Below are 22,199 nucleotides of genomic sequence, written 5' to 3' on the forward strand. Positions count from 1 at the left end.
AATCTGAGTAATAACCCCACAGGCTTGAGAGCTGCACTAAAGCACTTGTGCACAACCTCGAGCCTACATCTTTACCTGATAAGAGTTAGGTGACACCCCAAGGACAGGAGAAGCGTTCACCTTGACTGAAAATAAACCAGGGAATCTAAAAAAAAAAAAACTATTGGTGGAATTAAAGTGACACAAACAGGTAAAACAACTTACTGAAGAACGCAACCACTAAGATCGCGTTTTTGAGCATACTGTGAACTTTTAATGCAGTCGTTTTTATCCTCGGAAGGCCTGAAGAGTGTATTTAGGCTGAAACGCGTCAACACCAAAGGAAGCATTAAAGTTAGAACGATGCGAAGAAATATAATTTTTAGAATAATAAAAAACAAGTGCCTTCTCTAGAAACTACCCAGTAAACTTTATCTCAAGTAGAATACAACTTGTAAAACAAAAAGCAGAATTTGCATGTATGTTTTTATAATAACGATTATATACAAAATACAAATTTTGTGTAACACTGAAAGAAAAATTACATGCTAGAAAATGATGCGCTGCGGTAGTATTTGTTATGTGCTGTACTACCGGATTTCATTCAAAATATGTGTTACCCGTAAGATAAAAGAAGCGGATAATTCACGCCCTCTAACAAAAGGAATATTTGTCTCTAGAGTGGAGATATTTACTGAATGAATACTGCTATACACATTAATCCTAGTGGCCACTATGGTCCTCATACAATTGAACAGCGTCCTTAATTAGAATAGTATCTCTACTGAGAAGTACTGCACTGTCCTTTATAAATACAGCATCTCCGCTGAGAAGTACTGCACTGTCCTTTACAAATACAGCATCTCCGCTGAGAAGTACTGCACTGTCCTTTACAAATACAGCATCCCCGATGAGAAGTACTGCACTGTCCTTTACAAATACAGCATCTCCGCTGAGAAGTACTGCACTGTCCTTTACAAATACAGCATCCCCGATGAGAAGTACTGCACTGTCCTTTATAAATACAGCATCCCCGGGGAGAAGTACTGCACTGTCTTTTACAAATACAGCATCTCCGCTGAGAAGTACTGCACTGTCCTTTGTAAATACTGCAGCCCCGCTGAGAAGTACTGCACTGTCCTTTGTAAATACAGCATCTCCGCTGAGAAGTACTGCACTGTCCTTTACAAATACAGCATCTCCGCTGAGAAGTACTGCACTGTCCTTTATAAATACAGCATCTCCGCTGAGAAGTACTGCACTGTCCTTTACAAATACAGCATCTCCGCTGAGAAGTACTGCACTGTCCTTTACAAATACAGCATCCCCGATGAGAAGTACTGCACTGTCCTTTATAAATACAGCATCCCCGGTGAGAAGTACTGCACTGTCCTTTGTAAATACAGCATCCCCGCTGAGAAGTACTGCACTGTCCTTTATAAATACAGCAGCCCCGCTGAGAAGTACGGCACTGTCCTTTACAAATACAGCAGCCCTGCTGAGAAGTACTGCACTGTCCTTTACAAATACAGCATCTCCGCTGAGAAGTACTGCACTGTCCTTTACAAATACAGCATCTCCGCTGAGAAGTACTGCACTGTCCTTTGTAAATACAGCATCCCCGATGAGAAGTACTGCACTGTCCTTTGTAAATACAGCATCTCCGCTGAGAAGTACTGCACTGTCCTTTACCAATACAGCATCTCCGCTGAGAAGTACTGCACTGTCCTTTACAAATACAGCATCCCCGATGAGAAGTACTGCACTGTCCTTTGTAAATACAGCATCTCCGCTGAGAAGTACTGCACTGTCCTTTACCAATACAGCATCCCCGGTGAGAAGTACTGCACTGTCCTTTACAAATACAGCATCCCCGGTGAGAAGTACTGCACTGTCCTTTACAAATACAGCATCCCCGGTGAGAAGTACTGCACTGTCCTTTACAAATACAGCAGCCCCGGGGAGAAGTACTGCACTGTCCTTTATAAATACAGCATCTCCGCTGAGAAGTACTGCACTGTCCTTTATAAATACAGCATCTCCGCTGAGAAGTACTGCACTGTCCTTTATAAATACAGCAGCCCCGGGGGAGAAGTACTGCACTGTCTTTTACAAATACAGCAGCCCCGGGGAGAAGTACTGCACTGTCCTTTGTAAATACTGCAGCCCCGCTGAGAAGTACTGCACTGTCCTTTGTAAATACAGCAGCCCCGGGGAGAAGTATTGCACTGCCCTTTATAAATACAGCATCTCCGCTGAGAAGTACTGCACTGTCCTTTATAAATACAGCAGCCCCGGGGGAGAAGTACTGCACTGTCCTTTACAAATACTGCAGCCCCGGGGAGAAGTACTGCACTGTCCTTTACAAATACAGCAGCCCCGGGGAGAAGTACTGCACTGTCCTTTACAAATACAGCAGCCCCGGGGAGAAGTACTGCACTGTCCTTTGTAAATACTGCAGCCCCGCTGAGAAGTACTGCACTGTCCTTTGTAAATACTGCAGCCCCGCTGAGAAGTACTGCACTGTCCTTTATAAATACAGCAGCCCCGCTGAGAAGTACGGCACTGTCCTTTACAAATACAGCAGCCCTGCTGAGAAGTACTGCACTGTCCTTTACAAATACTGCAGCCCCGGGGAGAAGTACTGCACTGTCCTTTACAAATACTGCAGCCCCGGGGAGAAGTACTGCACTGCCTTTTACAAATACAGCAGCCCCGGGGGAGAAGTACTGCACTGTCCTTTATAAATACAGCAGCCCCGGGGGAGAAGTACTGCACTGTCCTTTACAAATACTGCAGCCCCGGGGAGAAGTATTGCACTGTCCTTTACAAATACTGCAGCCCCGCTAAGAAGTACTGCACTGTCCTTTATAAATACAGCAGCCCCGGGGGAGAAGTACTGCACTGTCCTTTATAAATACAGCAGCCCCGGGGGAGAAGTACTGCACTGTCCTTTATAAATACAGCAGCCCCGGGGGAGAAGTACTGCACTGTCCTTTACAAATACAGCAGCCCCGGGGAGAAGTACTGCACTGTCCTTTATAAATACAGCAGCCCCGGGGAGAAGTACTGCACTGTCCTTTATCAAATACAGCAGCCCTGCTGGGAAGTACTGCACTGTCCTTTACAAATACAGCAGCCCCGCTGAGAAGTACTGTACTGCCCTTTATCAAATACATCAGCCCTGCTGGGAAGTACTGCACTGTCCTTTATAAATACAGCAGCCCTGCTGGGAAGTACTGCACTGTCCCTTATAAATACAACAGCCCCGCTGAGAAGTACTGCACTGTCCTTTATAAAATACAGCAGCCCTGCTGGGAAGTACTGCACTGTCCTTTACAAATACTGCAGCCCCGGGGAGAAGTACTGCACTGTCCTTTACAAATACAGCAGCCCCGGGGAGAAGTACTGCACTGTCCTTTATAAATACAGCAGCCCCGGGGGAGAAGTACTGCACTGTCCTTTACAAATACTGCAGCCCCGCTGAGAAGTACTGCACTGTCCTTTATAAATACAGCATCTCCGCTGAGAAGTACTGCACTGTCCTTTATAAATACAGCAGCCCCGGGGGAGAAGTACTGCACTGTCCTTTACAAATACTGCAGCCCCGCTGAGAAGTACTGCACTGTCCCTTATAAATACAGCAGCCCCGCTGAGAAGTACTGCACTGTCCTTTATAAAATACAGCAGCCCTGCTGGGAAGTACTGCACTGTCCTTTACAAATACAGCAGCCCCGCTGAGAAGTACTGCACGGTCCTTTATAAAATACAGCAGCCCTGCTGGGAAGTACTGCACTGTCCTTTACAAATACAGCAGCCCCGGGGGAGAAGTACTGCACTGTCCTTTATAAATACAGCAGCCCCGGGGGAGAAGTACTGCACTGTCCTTTACAAATACTGCAGCCCCGCTGAGAAGTACTGCACTGTCCCTTATAAATACAGCAGCCCCGCTGAGAAGTACTGCACTGTCCTTTATAAAATACAGCAGCCCTGCTGGGAAGTACTGCACTGTCCTTTACAAATACAGCAGCCCCGCTGAGAAGTACTGCACTGTCCTTTATAAAATACAGCAGCCCTGCTGGGAAGTACTGCACTGTCCTTTATAAATACAGCAGCCCCGGGGGAGAAGTACTGCACTGTCCTTTATAAATACAGCAGCCCCGGGGGAGAAGTACTGCACTGTCCTTTACAAATACTGCAGCCCCGCTGAGAAGTACTGCACTGTCCTTTATAAATACAGCATCTCCGCTGAGAAGTACTGCACTGTCCTTTATAAATACAGCAGCCCCGGGGGAGAAGTACTGCACTGTCTTTTACAAATACAGCAGCCCCGGGGAGAAGTACTGCACTGTCCTTTGTAAATACTGCAGCCCCGCTGAGAAGTACTGCACTGTCCTTTGTAAATACAGCAGCCCCGGGGAGAAGTATTGCACTGCCCTTTATAAATACAGCATCTCCGCTGAGAAGTACTGCACTGTCCTTTATAAATACAGCAGCCCCGGGGGAGAAGTACTGCACTGTCCTTTACAAATACTGCAGCCCCGGGGGAGAAGTACTGCACTGTCCTTTACAAATACAGCAGCCCCGGGGAGAAGTACTGCACTGTCCTTTGTAAATACTGCAGCCCCGCTGAGAAGTACTGCACTGTCCTTTGTAAATACTGCAGCCCCGCTGAGAAGTACTGCACTGTCCTTTGTAAATACTGCAGCCCCGCTGAGAAGTACTGCACTGTCCTTTATAAATACAGCAGCCCGCTGAGAAGTACGGCACTGTCCTTTACAAATACAGCAGCCCTGCTGAGAAGTACTGCACTGTCCTTTACAAATACTGCAGCCCCGGGGAGAAGTACTGCACTGTCCTTTACAAATACTGCAGCCCCGGGGAGAAGTACTGCACTGCCTTTTACAAATACAGCAGCCCCGGGGGAGAAGTACTGCACTGTCCTTTATAAATACAGCAGCCCCGGGGGAGAAGTACTGCACTGTCCTTTACAAATACTGCAGCCCCGGGGAGAAGTATTGCACTGTCCTTTACAAATACTGCAGCCCCGCTAAGAAGTACTGCACTGTCCTTTATAAATACAGCAGCCCCGGGGGAGAAGTACTGCACTGTCCTTTATAAATACAGCAGCCCCGGGGGAGAAGTACTGCACTGTCCTTTATAAATACAGCAGCCCCGGGGGAGAAGTACTGCACTGTCCTTTACAAATACTGCAGCCCCGCTAAGAAGTACTGCACTGTCCTTTATAAATACAGCAGCCCCGCTGAGAAGTACTGCACTGTCCTTTATCAAATACAGCAGCCCTGCTGGGAAGTACTGCACTGTCCTTTACAAATACAGCAGCCCCGCTGAGAAGTACTGTACAGCCCTTTATAAAATACATCAGCCCTGCTGGGAAGTACTTCACTGTCCTTTATAAATACAGCAGCCCTGCTGGGAAGTACTGCACTGTCCCTTATAAATACAGCAGCCCCGCTGAGAAGTACTGCACTGTCCTTTATAAAATACAGCAGCCCTGCTGGGAAGTACTGCACTGTCCTTTACAAATACAGCAGCCCCGCTGAGAAGTACTGCACTGTCCTTTATAAAATACAGCAGCCCTGCTGGGAAGTACTGCACTGTCCTTTATAAATACAGCAGCCCTGCTGGGAAGTACTGCACTGTCCTTTATAAATACAGCAGCCCTGCTGGGAAGTACTGCACTGTCCTTTATAAAATACAGCAGCCCCGCTGAGAAGCGCAGGCAGTGTCGAGTATTAGTAAAGCAATGCTGCTATGAAGTGCCAGCATTGTCCTTTACAGCATCCAACAGGGAGAGTGGTACTGACCTTTATTAGTAAAGCATCCCTGCTAAGAGATGCAGGTACTGTCCATTAGAAGTACAGGGGGTGTGCTCTGAAGTGCTGGTACTTTCCTTTACTAATCCAGTATTCCTGACGTGAAGTGCTGGTGCTTTCCTTTAGTACTACAGTATTCCTGCTGTGAAGTGCTACTGGTTTCCTTTATTAGTACATTTATCCTGCTGTGAAGTGCTGGTGCTTTCCTTTATTAGTACAGACCTCCTGCTGTAAAGTGCTGGTGCTTTCCTTTACTAATCCAGTAGTCCTGCTGTGAAGTGCTACTGCTTTCCTTTATTAGTACAGATCTCCTGCTGTGACGCGCTGGTGGTTTCCTTTAGTACTCCAGTATTCCTGCTGTGAAGTGCTAGTGCTTTCCTTTATTAGTACATTTATCCAGCTGTGAAGTGCTGGTGGTTTCCTTTACTAGTCCAGTAGTCCTTTTGTGAAGTGCTGGTGCTTTCCTTTATTAGTACAGACCTCCTGCTATGACGTAGTCCTGCTGTGAAGTGCCACTGGTTTCCTTTATTAGTACAGATCTCCTGCTGTGACGTGCTGGTGGTTTCCTTTACTAGGCCATTAGGCCTGCTGTGAAGTACCGGTGCTTTCTTTTACTAATACAGCAGGTCTGCTGTGAAGTGCTGGTGCTTTCCTGTATTAGTACATCAGACCTGCTGTGAAGTTAAGTGCGTGTATTGTCCTTTACAAGTGACAGGCCTGCACTGAAGTGCTGGTGTTTGTGTTTATTTGTACAGCTGCCCATGTTTGAAGTGCTAGTAATTATAAATACAACAGCCCGGCATTAAGTGTTGGAAATCATAACCATATCGGCTTGCCGTGGGTGCTGATAATATGAACGATAAGTGTAGCAGCCCAGTTTTGGAAGTGCCTGTACTGCTCAGTATAAATTCAGCAGCCATGCTTTCAAGAGTATGTACCTTTCAATACAAGCAAAACACTCCTGCTGTGAAGTGCTCGTAATGTTCTTTATAAGTGCAGCATCCCTGCGTCGAAGTGCTTGCACTGTTCTTTAGTGCGTGTACTCAATGGAGTAGGCAGAAAAATAGCCTCTCCACTTTAAACTACACCCGCATGACCGATGCAGAGCAGTAAATGGGGGAACAAGTGTCCACACCTTCTTTATTGGAGTTTATTCCTTTGTTTCTGTGTTACTTCCTTTTTTGCACGATCTCATTCTTATTTAGGTCCTCGTTTGTTTTTTATTTCCAGCTTTTTTCAGTCCTGCTTCCCTTTTTCCAGCCCTACAGTGTTTCTATTTGTTTCTTTATTTCTGTTTCATTCTGTCTTTGCTTGCATGTCATTCCACTTTCTTTACACCTTTCCTTCCATCATTTTATCTCTCCATCTTGTATGCCTTCTCTCCTCCCTGCTTTTCATCTTTCTGCCTTGTGTCTGCAACTTTTTTTCATCTTTACATTTTCCTTCTTTAATGTTTCATTTTCAATCCTTATCTCTCTTTCACTGCCTTTCCTTTAGTTTTCTTTCTTTCTCTGATTCTTTTTTCTCCTTTCAAAATGATAAACTCCCCTTATTTATTTCTGGCATTGGTTATATTTTTCGTTTTTTTCCTCTCACACATTTTCTTGTTTCCCCTCTCTCCACTGATTTATGTTCCAGTTTTCATGTTTATGCACGTTCTCTCTTGGGCACAGAGTTTGTCTTGGAACAAATGGGCCTCACTCTAGCTCTGTATGTCATTCGCTTTCTAGTTGTTTATTTATTACCTTCTGTGCATAGATCTTCCAGCCTCCTATCAAAGTCAAGAAGGCCTCAAATAGCAATTAAATCATTTAATGTGAAAGAACAGAAAACATCCCATGGAACCTCCCTGCCACCGCCGCAGCTACTAAAGCCCTGGCTTGCAGAGTTGCAATTGTTAGTAGAGGTGAAGCTGTCCTGCTGTGAAGTACGGGTATACCTAATGATATGTGCAGCAGCCCTGCGGTGAGGTGCTGGTATACTTAATGATATGTGCAGCAGCCGTGCTGTGAAGTGCTGGTATACTTAATGATATGTGCAGCAGCCGTGCTGTGAAGTGCTGGTATACTAAATTATATGTGCAGCAGCCCTGCGGTGAGGTGCTGGTATACTTAATAATATGTGCAGCAGCCGTGCTGTGAAGTGCTGGTATACTAAATTATATGTGCAGCAGCCCTGCGGTGAGGTGATGGTATACTTAATAATATGTGCAGCAGCCCTGCGGCGAGGTGCTGGTATACTTAATGATATATGCAGCAGCCCTGCGGCGAGGTGCTGGTATACTTAATGATATGTGCAGCAGCCGTGCTGTGAAGTGCTGGTATACTATATGTGCAGCAGCCCTGCGGTGAGGTGCTGGTATACTTAATGATATGTGCAGCAGCCCTGCGGTGAGGTGATGGTATACTTAATGATATGTGCAGCAGCCCTGCGGCGAGGTGCTGGTATACTTAATGATATATGCAGCAGCCCTGCGGCGAGGTGCTGGTATACTTAATGATATGTGCAGCAGCCGTGCTGTGAAGTGCTGGTATACTATATGTGCAGCAGCCCTGCGGCGAGGTGCTGGTATACTTAATGATATGTGCAGCAGCCCTGCGGTGAGGTGATGGTATACTATATGATATGTGCAGCAGCCCTGCGGCGAGGTGCTGGTATACTTAATGATATATGCAGCAGCCCTGCGGCGAGGTGCTGGTATACTTAATGATATGTGCAGCAGCCCTGAGGTGAAGTGCTGGTATACTATATGTGCAGCAGCCCTGCGGTGAGGTGCTGGTATACTTAATGATATGGGCAGCAGCCCTGCGGTGAGGTGCTGGTATACTTAATGATATGTGCAGCAGCCCTGCGGTGAGGTGCCGGTATACTTAATGATATGTGCAGCAGCCCTGAGGTGAAGTGCTGGTATACTATATGTGCAGCAGCCCTGAGGTGAGGTGCTGGTATACTTAATGATATGTGCAGCAGCCCTGCGGTGAGGTGCTGGTATACTTAATGATATGTGCAGCAGCCCTGCTGTGAAGTGCTGGTATACTCAATGATATGTGCAGCAGCCCTGCTGTGAGGTGCTGGTATGCAGTATAAGTGGAACAGTCCTGTTTATACTCTTCAGTGCAAGTGGAACAGCTTTGCTGTGAAGTGTTTGTACCGCTCAGTGTATGGGCACCAGTTCTGTTGTGAAGTGCTTGTACTGTTCAGTGAAAGTGCAGCAGTCCTACTGCCAAGTGTGTGTGCTGTTCAGTCTATGTACAGCAGTCCTGCTGTGAAGTACTTGTGCTGCTCAGTCTAAGTACGGCAGTCTGCTGCAAAATGCGTGTACTGTTCAATATAATTTTCTGCAGTCATGCTGTGAAGTGTGTGTACTGTTCAGTGCAAGTGCAGCAGTCCTGCTGTGAAGTGCTTGTACTGTTCAGTATACGTGCAGTAGCCGTGCTTGTACTGTCAGTATACGTGCAGCAGTCCTGCTGTGAAGTGCTTGTACTCTTCTGTAGGAGTGCAGCAGTCCTGCTGTGAAGTGCTTGTACTTTTCAGTCTGAGTGCAGCAGTCCTTCCGTGAAGTGCTTGTACTGCTCGGTAAAAAGGTGCCACAGTCCTGCTGTGAAGTGCTTGTACTCTTCAGTGTGAGTGCAGCAGTCCTGCTGTGAAGTGTTCTGGCCCTGTTGCGTTAGTGAGATAAACTGTCAGGGAAGCCCGGGCCACTTTAAACTTCGGGCATGAGTGGGGTCAAGTGAAGCACACAGACTAGGAATGGGCGGGAAAGTTCAAAGGGCGCCTTGAACAACTGTGACATTGAAGGCCAGAGCAGAGAGCGGCGCTGCAGCTCCATGAGGTGATGGGGGGGGAGATGCTCACAGCAGCCCCTCTCTCTTTCGGTTTGTACTTCATACGAAATAACTCGACTGACGTCACGGTCATGTACTGTCTCTATAAGCCACCGAATTTTCGACTTTTACTTCTGCCATTTCTTATTCGAGGAGAGACAGACGGAAAAGAGGGGGGCACAGAGTGTGTGAAAGGACAAACAGGGAGGAGAGAAGAGAGGAGGAGCTGAGAAAGAGATGAACGAAGTGTGACAGAGAAAGGGGAAAGAGAAAACAAGCTAGGGATAGGAGTCTGTGTAGAAAGGGCGGGGGAAGAAAGAACGTGAGGGAGGCGGGGAATCGGTGATCGGAAGAGACAGCGGGACACACACACTTTTGTGAGAGTGACCCGTGTCGCAGCTCCCGCTTCGTGCGTAGCATCCTGCAGCACAGCCCCTGTGGGCTCGCGGTGTGCGCGTGTTAACTCCCTCTACGCCCATATTGTGTTGAATTCCTCTATTTTGCCCGCGTGCCCCATGCCCGGTCATATGCGTGACACGAGGCATAAACGTGCACATGGTGCGACCCGAGCGTTACACCAAGCACGCCACGTGCTCGCCCTTTACCAAGGACGCCACTCACTGCCACCGGCAGAACACTGCTTTCACCTCCTGCACTTTACATTTATATTTGGGAAAATGTTGACGCCAAAGTAAAGAACTACACGTCCCATAATGCACTGGTTGGTCATTTAAATCACTGGAATGCAGGCATGATGCTTACAGGCTAAGCCACCTACGCCAGAGGTCTGGGGGTGTACCTAGCATTGGCAGTCTGGGGCGAGGTCAGGTCGAGGGAGCCGAGCAGTGCAGAGTGCAGCGCACAGGCGAATGTCTCCCCTTCACCCCTTGGAGCTGTCTGGCCGTGCCCACCCCTGCTCTGAAACTGTTTCAACAAACCTCTTCCTGGGCTGTCAGGCCCCCAACAGAGCGGCCAGACTTTTACTCTGCCACAGCTGTCAGGTCCCTAGCGCCTGGGACCCCCTTTCCAAGAGCTGTCAGCCGCTTCTAGGAGCTATCGTATCGCAGAGGAAGACGCGCCCTAGACCTGCCAGGACACCCCCACCCTAAGCTATCAAACTCTGTTTCGCAGACATCTCCAAGGCCCTGGTTTGCCCTCCAGCGCCTCCAGAAGCAAAACCCCTTCGCCTGAGTATCCCCCCCAACCAGGCATGTCAGACCCTTGTCAGAGCCAGCCGCCCATTCCCATAAATGTCAGACTCCCTGGCACACAATTCCCACACCCCCTGCCCCGTCATTTATGTCAGACCCCCGTGCCAGAGGACACCCCGGCCCCCAGCCCGTGGCTATGAGACCCCATCCTGCAGACATCAGCCCCTTCGCCCCCGCCTGTCACTATTGTAAACTAATTTTAAAAAACTAGCAAGACGCCCCCCGGAGCGGACTCCGTCTTAAACATGTCAAACATCCCAGATCAGCCCGCCCTGCTCAGAGTTATCTGACGTGACACTCAGAACTTTAACACCTCGTATGAAACTCCGGACCCCAAAAACTAACACACACACCCCCTCCCCACAACTGTGATGAACCCGCGCATGAGTGGACAGACGCGTGCCCCCCAAGCTGTCAGACACCCCAAAGCTGTGAAACCACCACCAGTCCCCTCGCTGCTTGGCGCACGTGCCACGCCCCTGCCACCCCCGCAACATAAACATGAACCCTTGGCTGCCCCGCCCCCTCCTCGCCCAGTCATGCGGGTGCCCCGGCCGTGTCCTTACCTTCCCCGACCCGGAGGGGCTGTGTCCGGTGCACAGGGGGGTGGTGGGGATCCGGGGTGGCTTCAGGCCGGTCCGCTCTCGCCGCAGCTCCGGGGGGCTGCCAGCCCTGCCTAGCTGCAGTCCCGCTCCCCTCCTCTCCACCAAAGCTGCATGGCTTCTTGCTGCAGCATGAGGGGGGCCGGTGCCTCCTGTCCGGCTCCCCACTGCTCCTCGAAGCCCTGGACCGGTGCCCTCCGCTAGGTCCAGCCCCCACTGGGGCTGCTTGTGCAAAGCCGGGGGTGCAGGGGGCTGTTTTCTGCTCTTCTCGCCCTCTCCAGCCTCCTCTGCTCAGTGCGTGTCAGGGACGGAGGAGATCATGAGACAGCCCTGCCAGCTCCCGCCCGCTCCTCCCAGCCTGGTCTGTGGATGGTGGGGGGGATGCTGCTGCCCCCTGCAGGCCTCCGGGAGCCCTGCCAGCAGCCCGCTCCTCCTAGCCCGGGTCTGAGGGCCGCTGGTGCCCCCTGCAGGCCTCCTGGCCGCACAGCGCGCACTGGAGGGAGCTCTCATAGCTCCTCCCTGTCTGTCTGGGCTGGAGTTGGCGCTGCTTCTGATGCTGCCCCTAGCGGCCGCCGGGCTGCGCTGCAGGCCTGAACCCCGCCTTCCCGCTGCCAGCCTCGGCCTTACATAACACGTGCGGGGCTGGATCTCGGGCTCGGCCCTGCACGTTCACATGCACAGCTCACGTTATCTCAGCGCTGCCCAGCACTCTTCCGCCATGTTACAGTGTACAGCGCAATGCTGATTTATTGCATCACGAAATGCACAAAGGTTGCAAAAGCCTTTTCTTTCAGTTGTCAAATAAACACCTCGTCAGAGCTGTCCTTTACTCTGAGAGCGCCATGGGCGAAACAACATTTAGCACCTCTACGCACCCGTCCTCTTTAATGGTCTCTGTGTTGAAAAGCTGGGAGGAATAGGGTGAAGGCGAGATGGGCAACATTAAGGCGCACCATGAAAAAAAGGCAGACAAGGGCACTAGAAGCCTTCAGAAGAAAGTGTTTAAACACATTATCCTTGGACCTAAATAGTAGGGAGACTGCTGCAGCGAGGTCCAGTTCTCCGCCGGGGGTCGGCGCCCTGGGCACTGGCCGAGCTCGCACACTCTAAAGACCGTGCATCTTACATCCACAATCTCTGCTGTGTACTTCTCATCTTGTGCAAGGGCCTGCTCTGTGCATGGCCTGCTGTGTGCATTACCTTTTGGGCGAGGGGTTTCTGTACATTCCGTACTTTGTACCTTACATTTTGTGCAAAGGCTTTCTGTATATTGCCTCCTGTGTAGCTCATATTTTGTGCAAGTACCTAGTTACGTTTTGTGCAAGCCTTCCTGCACATTGCCTACCCTGTAGTTCACATTCTGTGCAAGGCCTTCCTGCACATTGCCTACCCTGTAGTTCACATTTAGTGCAAGAGCTTCCTACACACCCTGTAGTTCACATTTTGTACAGGCTTTCCTGTACATTTCCTGCAGAGTAGTTTATATTTTGTGCAAGGGCTTCTTGTACATTCCCTGCCGTGTAGTTCACATTTGTGCAAGGCCATCCTGCACATTGCCTACAGCGTAATTCACATTTTGTGCAAGAGCTTCCTGCACATTGCCTACCCTGTAGTTCACATTTTCTGCTAGGCCTTTCTGTACATTCCCTGCAGCGTAATTCACATTTTGTGCAAGAGCTCCCTGCACATTGCCTACCCTATAGTTCATGTTTTTTGGCAAGAGCTTCCTGCACATTGCCTACATTGTAGTTCACATTTTCTGCTAGGCCTTCCTGTACATTCCCTGCAGCGTAATTCACATTTTGTGTAAGAGCTCTCTGCACATTGCCTACCCTGTAATTCACGTTTTGTACAAGAGCTTCCTGCACATTGCCTACCCTGCAGTTCACATTTTCTGCTAGGCCTTTCTGTACATTCCCTGCAGCGTAATTCACATTTTGTGCAAGAGCTCCCTGCACATTGCCTACCCTATAGTTCATGTTTTGTGCAAGAGCTTCCTGCACATTGCCTACATTGTAGTTCACATTTTCTGCTAGGCCTTCCTGTACATTCCCTGCAGCGTAATTCACATTTTGTGTAAGAGCTCCCTGCACATTGCCTACCCTGTAATTCACATTTTGTGCAAGAGCTTCCTGCACATTGCCTACCCTGTAGTTCACATTTTGTGCAAGAGCTCCCTGCACATTGCCTACCCTGTAATTCACGTTTTGTGCAAGAGCTTCCTGCAAATTGCCTACACTGTAGTTCACGTTTTGTGCAAGAGCTCCCTGCACATTGCCTACCCTGTAATTCACGTTTTGTGCAAGAGCTTCCTGCACATTGCCTACCCTGTAGTTCACATTTTGTGCAAGAGCTCCCTGCACATTGCCTACCCTGTAATTCACATTTTGTGTAAGAGCTCCCTGCACATTTCCTTCCCTGTAGTTCACATTTTGTGTAAGAGCTTCCTGGACATTGCCTTCCCTGTAGTTCACACTTTGTGTAAGAGCTTCCAGTACATTGCCTATCCTTTAGTTCACGTTTTGTGCAAGAGCTTCCTGCACATTGCCTACCCTGTAATTCACGTTTTGTGCAAGAGCTTACTGCACACTGCCTACCCTGTAGTTCACATTTTGTGTAAGAGCTCCCTGCACATTGCCTTCCCTGTAGTTCACATTTTGTGTAAGAGCTTCCTGTACATTGTCTACCCTTTAGCTCACGTTTTGTGCTAGAGCTCCCTGCACATTGCCTACCCTGTAATTCACGTTTTGTGCAAGCGCTTCTTGCACATTGCCTACCCTGTAGTTCATGTTTTGTACAAGAGCTTCCTGAACATTGCCTACCCTGTAGTTCACATTTTCTGCTAGGTCTTTCTGTACATTCCCTGCAGCGTAATTCACATTTTGTGCAAGGCCTTCCTACACATCGCCTACCGTGTGGTTTATATTTTGTGCAAGGATTCTGTGGTCCGGCTCTAAAAACTTTTCATTATTGCCCCCAGAGTTTGGGTGCCTACGATACTGTACCGACAGCAGCATGTGCATATTGTTTCCTCGTTTTGAAAAGGCCACTCAGTGCTGTGATTCACAATGGGTCGTAGCTTGGTCGGTAAGGTCGGCGGTGTGTGAGCTTCAGATGTCTCAACAATCACGCTGGGATGATGCCCAAACGTCCGGGCCGCCGCGCCAACAAGAAGAAGGCCGAGCCTTCAGTGGGGGTGCTTTTAAGCCCCCCACTGGCTTGCGGCGGCCCAGACCGGTTTGGCCCGCACGTCGCCCCAACGTTCCTCCAAAGAGGAATTTCCGCTCCCACGTCTCGCGAGGCGTGAGAGCGGAAGCCTCGGCCAGCCTGCGCACAACTTGTGCGAGGGTTAGGCCCCGGCGTCCCCGATCCCTAAGGGGTTGCGCTCCCCCCATGTTGGGGGGGCGCTCTTCCAGATTCACAATGGGTCGTAGCTTGGTCGGTAAGGTCGGCGGTGTGTGAGCTTCAGATGTCTCAACAATCACGCTGGAACATAATGTTAAAATACATGATGCTACAAGCAGGGCGCACAGGGGGGCCTAAGGGGCAGCCAAAGGGGCGAGGGTGTGGATTGGTAGGGGTACTAAAGCAGAGAACGCACATTATTTGTGAAATAACCAAAAAAAATTAAGTCTTTCGAAACCAAGCGAGGGGGAGAGAGTGTGTGTGTCCGTTTTTGTCTGTGTGTGTAAAAATTACTGGTGAAGTCCCACAGATACGCACCACCATACCACCACCATACCCGACTGAAAACACCTGTACCCAACTATTTATCACAAAGTACATTTATTAGAGAGGTGTAACACCCCAAGCACCGCGCCTGAAGCTACGTCCCTGGATTTACACCAGGGCCCCGTGCAGCCCTTCAGAGTTTGTGGTTGGAAGGAAGTTGCATGTAGCAACTAGAAGCAGGTGGGCTCTCAACAGGTTCTTCTGTTTTAGTTTTCTCCCAGCAGTTCCCCATTCAACTCTGAAAGTCTTGGATTCCCTCTCCAAACCCTCTGAAATAGGACCATCCCTTTATTTCACATTGGGTGCAGCTGCTAAGGAAACAGTTAACCTTCTGCAACATCCATTTGCTTGGCTTGCAGAGCAAGTCTTCCTCCAGATTCCAGCCCAATCTCGTCTGCCTGCCTCTAGGTCCAGCCTCTCATCAAATTCTCTGTATTTTGTAATTGTTTGTCCTCGTTTTGTTCTCTATGTAGGTATTCAGGAAGACTTGAGTTGCAATATTTCACATGGTGATATCAGTATTTCTTATTCAATACCTTTATGTATATGCTATTCAGTTCACCAAGCCCAGGCTTCTCCATCTTAGCAGAATCTTATGTTAAAGTGCATCACTGAAAAGGACAGAACATGCCATTGTTTCCTGTCAGCTGCTCGAGAGAGGACAGGGCAAAGCGTTAGAATTTCACTCATAAAGAAGATGGGTCTCGTTACAAGGGCCATTGTCAAAGTAGTATTTTCAACCTGTAACTGTGTTTATTCAGCACTGGATAGAAATGCACCCCCGATTCATACATTTGGGATGTCTTCCTCTGTTTAGGGGAATTCCCGAGATTTGCACTCCTGGCTTTGTCAGTGAGAATCAACATTCAATCAATCAATCAATCAATCTGTACAGTCTATTTTGGATAAAAAATCATTCCGAAAAACAATTTGACAGACCAATAAATACAATTAAAAGCACCAGAGAAAGCAAGACATATGCTGTTTTAAAGGAGAAAAGCAGTTTTTTTGTTGTTTTGCTTTAGATCTATAAAGCATCCCTGCAACATACAACAGCCTTTCCTATAGAAATTAATTTAGAAAATCAGAAAGTAACATAGTAAGTACGAGTGGCTTTATAAAAGTTACAAAACCCCAAAATGCGCGACAGTTTATAGAGATGCCTCCTGACAAGGACAACATTTTATATTGTCCCAACCAATTCGGCCCTTTGGAAAGAATTTCAGACTACAAATAGATACTGATCTAAATTTGGACAACCGCCATTTTTCGTAATTGGAGGTAACAATATGTTCGTAAGGCTCTATACATTGAGTTGTCTCAGTCAAAATATAATTTCTCACAAGATATTTCATCAGCTCCTCACATTTTCTAAAGAACACAGAAAGGTGGGCAGATTCTTCTATCACCCATGACTTCTGCTGTAATGAGGTTGAAAAAATAAGTCATAGTTTTAAGAGAATGAAACCAGGGAATCTTTGAATATCTAACCTCATGACATCAGTTACAAAGTTATGACTGAGAATGGAAATAGGATTCAACCAAACAACCAACCAGAGCAAAAGAGGAGCTAATCTAATTTTGTCCTCTAAATAAGTCATTCCGGACACTTACTGGCAAGTAAAATTGGCTTCAGTTTCAATTCATTTTCAGGCTTTATTTCAGTTTCAGTTTAAATTTATTTGTTTGATATATTGCAGACTTGGTAAAACAAACATTGCAATCAACAAACACAAGTAAACATTACAAGTATTGTAAAATAAATTAACAATACTATACTTCTAAAAAGCTGTATGCTAAAATTACAAATTGATCTAATTTCATGTTTAGATACGTTTTACAATACAAGGAATAAAAACGAAAAGCTGATCAAATTCCTACTTTTGGATGGGAAACGTCCTCAACAACGACTCCGGAAGAACGATGCCGCGAACAACGCAAGCATAACCACGCTTGCTGGAACAGCAACTGCCTTTTTCTCTGCCTTAACCACACATGTGCTGAACAACGCATATGCGTGGTTAAGGCAGGGAAAAGGCAGAGTGGATCGGGAGATGACGCGGTCAGGTAAGTGGGATTGGGGGGTAATTTTTTAGGGGTGGCAGTGGATAAAGGGCTTGGGGTGGGTGTAGTTTTGTTTTTGGTGTGGGTGGTTGGGGTAATTTTGGTTTTAGGGGCGGGGTGGGGGAGTCATGGTAGTTTCGTTTTTAGGGGTGGTGGGATGGGGGTAGTTTTGTTTTCAGGGGAGGTGGGGGTCGGGGTTGTTCTGTTTTTAGGGGTGGTGGTGGGGGGTTCGGGGTACTTTATTTTTGGGGGGTTGAGGGTAGTTTTGTTTTTAGGGGCGGAGTGGGGGATCGGGGTAGTCTGGATTTTAGGGGTGGGGGTAGGGGGTCAGGGTAGTTTGGTTTTTAGTGGGGTGTAGTGGGTCTGGGTAGTTTGGTTTTTAGTGATGGGGGATTGAGGTAGTTCTGTTTTTAGGGGTGGGGTAGTTTTGTTGGGGGTGAGGAGATCGGGGTAGTTTTGTTTTTAGGGGCTGGGTGGGGGTAGTTTGGTTTTTAGGGGTGGGGGTGCGTGGTCAGGGTAGCTCGGTTTTTAGGGGCGAGGGTGGGGGGATCAGTAGTTCTGCTTTTAGGGGTGGGGTGGGTGCGGGGTAGTTTTGTTTTGTGGGGTGGTGGTTGGGGTAGTTCTATTTCCAGGGGCAGGGTTGGGGGAGCAGGGTAGTTTTGTTGTGGGGGGCAGGGTAGTTTTGTTTTTAGGGGCGGGGTGGGGAAGTCAGAGTAATTTTGTATTTAGGTGCGGGGGTGGAGGATGAGTAGTTTTGTTTTTGTGGGTGGGGTAGTTTTGTTTTTAGAGGCAGGTTGGGGGGTCGGGGTAGTTTTGTTTTTAGGAGTGAGGGGTCAGGGTAGTTATGTTTTTAGGGATGGGTTGGGGGTCAGGGTACTTTTGTTTTTAGGGGCAGGGTGGGGGGTTGGGTACTTTTGTTTTTGAGGGTTGGGGGGTCAGTGTAGTTTTGTTTTTAGGGATAGGGTGGGGAGGTCGAGTAGTTTGGTTTTTAGGGCGGGGACCAGGGTAGTTTGTTTTTTAGGGGTGGGGGTCAGGGTAGTTTTGTTTTTGGGGGGGTTGGGATAGTTTTGTATTTGGAGGAGGGGGATCGGGGTAGTTTTGTTTTTGGGGCTGGAGGGTCAGGGTAGTTCTGTTTTTAGGGGCAGGGGTGGGGAGTCGCTTGTTTTTAGGGCGGGGGGGTCAGGGATGGTTTTAGGGCTCAGGGTGGGTGGTGGTACTTTTTTTTAGGGGTTGGGGTAGTTTTAGTATCAGCGGTGGGGTACTTCTGGGCCTTAGAGCAGGTAGGGGGTGGCGTGCTAGAACTACGCATGCCGTTCCCACACATGCCTTTACTAGGCAGGCTTTTACAAAAAAAATTGTTGTAAAGGCATGCGTGGTAAAGGCGTTCGTGGTAACAACGTGATCGTTGTTCGGACTGCGTTGTTCAGGCATGCATGGTTCCAGCATTCGTTGTTCCATCACACATTTCTTCTGGATCACATAGGTTCCATGCCTCAGGACACCTACCCACCCACTACACGCTATATAACAATTCCTCTGTCCATTAAAACAAAGAGTCCTCCATAAAAATTCATACCAGGCATCAAATTAATTTCCGTAGAGTTCCTTCTGCTATCTCCCTTCTGTCATCTTGTCAGCTAAGCAAAAATAGAAACACTAAAATTCTTTAATTATACCAAAGTAATTTTGAATAAAGTGCAAGATACATATACTTGTAACTTTAACTCCATACGGAATTCAAGCAAAATTAGATGCACTTTGAAGGACCCTCAATCATTATTACAAGATTTATTTTCAACTACTTGCCAAATGATAACATCGATAAGACCCCAATCCCGGCCCCATATATAGCCTTAGATTAACATTTACTCTAATACATCTCCACCAAACACAAACAACGTTCATTTCAAAGCACTATGATACACAAAGCCATCTTCAAAGGCCATCCCACTTTTTGGTAGCCAAAGTCACCTGGTGTTCATGCGCTTAGATATCAGTATTGCTTCTTTTCCCAGCTGGGAATTTACCTGGAGTGGAGTGGTTTGAAGTGGATTGGAGGTGGGGTATCACCAGGTTTATGTCAGAGAATTTGGAAGATAAAATTCATTGTATCCCATTGTCAGGAAATTTAAACCTGATTCTATTGCTTTGTGAAAAGAGATGATGGTGGCCCTGGGAGTATTGTGTTATAAAGATTGTATAGTTTTTATTTTTATTATTATTATACAAATTATATATCCGTATTGGAAATTAGTTTCTGGTGATTTCTACGTGTTCAATACATATCAAGTGGCCATTTTTAGGCATGTGCAAGCTGTAATTAAACAATAAAAATATAACTAGTGAGAACAGCCAGCTTAGTCGGTCTTTAGGTGGCAGCGGGGACTAGGGTCAGGAGAATGGGCGACAGGGGCATTGTGGGGCTGAAGCCGAGCTTCGGAATACTGTTCTGTTACACATTCGGTCTGAACCTACTTTGATGGAACTACTCAAGACCTGAATGTGATCTCACTCATTTCTCCTGCCTTCAGTTGATGTTTGTATTAGCTCACCTTTGTTAAAGCCATGAAACGTCACAAGTGTGTTCTTGATAAACATTAATTAGCATATTACAGTAAAGAAACTTAAAAACCTAAGCCATGAGTGCCCTAAAACCGACAAAGCTTCCCCGTTTCCCACCTAAGCTTGCAAGCAGTTCATCTAGTATGATTTTTTTTTTTTTTGCATTCTGGGGCATGTACTTATGAATTCATAATGGGGTACATGAACAAATAACTCAGAGAGCAAAGGTGGACTGGATGAGTTACTCTCTGAGTGAGCTGGTAAACATGAGAGGTCTGCACTCCCTCGAATCCTCAGTGAGATGAAGGGCTCCCCAAATTCTCTGCTCCCTAAGAGGCATTTTGTTTTCATATGCTATAGCATCCATATGCAACCATGACCTCCAAGACCAGGGTACAATGGGTGAGGTACAAATGCCCCAAGTGAGTCTACACATGCCAGGAAATGTTATTACAGGTAAGCAACGTTCTTGCTCGCAGCGTGGATGTCCTCTCAGATTCATATGCTATTGGAAATATTACTATTTCTGGAAGCAGGCGTCCTTGGATAGCTCACCCCTCGCCTGAATACATTTATGGAGAACGCCTGCTCTACCTGCAAGCTAATATCAGCTTCTTAGTTCAATAGGAACTGGCCTGCATCTCAAATACACTGATGCCCATGCAGATCTCTGCCAGGGGAATGTTACCGAAAAGAGCTGCCACACCTAGTAGAATAGGCGCAGCACAACCTGGCATGGATGTCATTTAGGAGTCGCCAGGGGGTGCAACCGCAACCTCTGACTTGTCCTTTGCAACCCCTGGCACTGCCTTTGCGACCCCTGGAAGGAACACAGCGCAACTGGTCCTTACAGAGGTCAGTTTGAGCTCCACACTCTTTGGTTTCTGTCAACTTCTATTACACTAATAGTGAATAATGTATTTTTCACTATAAGTGTAAAAAATGGAGTACAATTAGCTGGACTATGCCCTTCCATGGCATCTGAGATAAGTAAAATGATTTTAAATGTATGTTGTGTGTGTGTGCTTGTGGGTGAGAGTGTGTTTATGTAAGAGAGAGAGTGTATGTACGTGTGAATCTGTGTGCATGTGTATGTGTGTGTGAGTGAAAGTGGAGGTCAAGGGGCGTGTGATGTCACTTTCGCTACCCCTGGCATTTCAGTGAATTGACGTCCATGAAATCTAACAGAGACCAAGTAGCATTTTGCTAGCACTGCTGCACCCATGACACAGCCCAAAAGAAAATGACATATTTGGACATAACCAGTGCTTACTTTGAGCCGGTGGTTTCCGGTGCGGGGCACCAGCACTTATTTTTCTGCCTCAAGCATTTGCTGCCAGCAAAAGACACAAATGGAAAATACGGAGGAAGGGAAAAACAGAAACACGCCACAAAGAGAGAAAGCAGAAAGCTGCAAGAGTGATCTGAAGAGGCAGGGAGTGACTGTAAATGGATTAAAGAGGCCAGAGATGGCTTTGGGATTACCCTGCCTCATCCTGTACTGGCACATTTAATTGGCGCGTGTTTGAAGAGACCTTTAGGCACAGCACGTTTTTATTTGCAAATTAAGCACTATACTCGACATAATATTGCCTTGTATCTGTTGTTCTTCGTGAAACTCCTCTCTTAAAGTAACATTGGCAACCGCCACAGCCGTCATTATTGTTCAATCCACCAGTATGGAAATTATCTACTGCCCCCATCTCATCACCTCTGATGATCCTCTGCTCTCCAGCTCCTAAAGCCTAACAACGCCCTCTTGCGGTGGGTGCTCAGAACTCCAACTTACAACTGGAATTGTTGAGCATCTCAACCTCCACTGTCTAGCAGCACAACTTTGGGAAAACTTGCCAGCACCTCCCTTTTCAAGTCTCTGTACATGAACAAGCACAACCACTGCACCAACCTAATGACGGTCCTTCTGCACCATAACACCATTACATTTGACACGCGTGCCATCTGTAAGGGCCTTTGGTTGGGCAAAGAACCTAATGTACATCGAGCAACATGGTCATCATATGCTAAGTTACAAATTAAGCTGCTTAATTTAGTATCTTAAGTTTACACATCACAGTCCATCCATACATCACTGAAAGCTTCCACCACACCCTACCAAGGGTAAACCCATTTTGCATTCACAACCCCACGTTTTGTAAAATCACAGGCTCTGCAAATGCGTAATAGTTTTCAACAATGTAGTAAACCCATTTGACAATTTGGAATTGCATTTTCAACTCGAAAGTGGATATAGTGACCCATAACGAACTGCAACTAGGGAGGGCGTGAATTCTTACTTGTGATTCGGTATGGTGCGTCCGTCGTTTTTTACCTCAATGCAGTTATTCGGCTCAGTTGTCCAACGGCCACCTGCTAACACTTCAAATTGGG

The 22,199-nt window shown here is 47.4% G+C and overlaps 1 protein-coding gene across 1 annotated transcript in view; it reads right to left on the reverse strand.

Moving 5' to 3' along the window:
• The window catches only part of THRA (thyroid hormone receptor alpha), a 678,981-nt gene extending 667,235 nt beyond the window's left edge, over positions 1 to 11,746 (reverse strand). Inside the window, exon 1 of the mRNA XM_069237417.1 lies at positions 11,418 to 11,746. The gene's annotated coding sequence lies outside the window, so the exon portion shown is untranslated. The remainder of the gene's footprint in view (positions 1 to 11,417) is intronic.
• Between the last annotated feature and the right edge of the window lie 10,453 nt (positions 11,747 to 22,199).

Source organism: Pleurodeles waltl, chromosome 6, assembly GCF_031143425.1.
Source record: "Pleurodeles waltl isolate 20211129_DDA chromosome 6, aPleWal1.hap1.20221129, whole genome shotgun sequence".
Taxonomy (NCBI): domain Eukaryota; kingdom Metazoa; phylum Chordata; class Amphibia; order Caudata; family Salamandridae; genus Pleurodeles; species Pleurodeles waltl.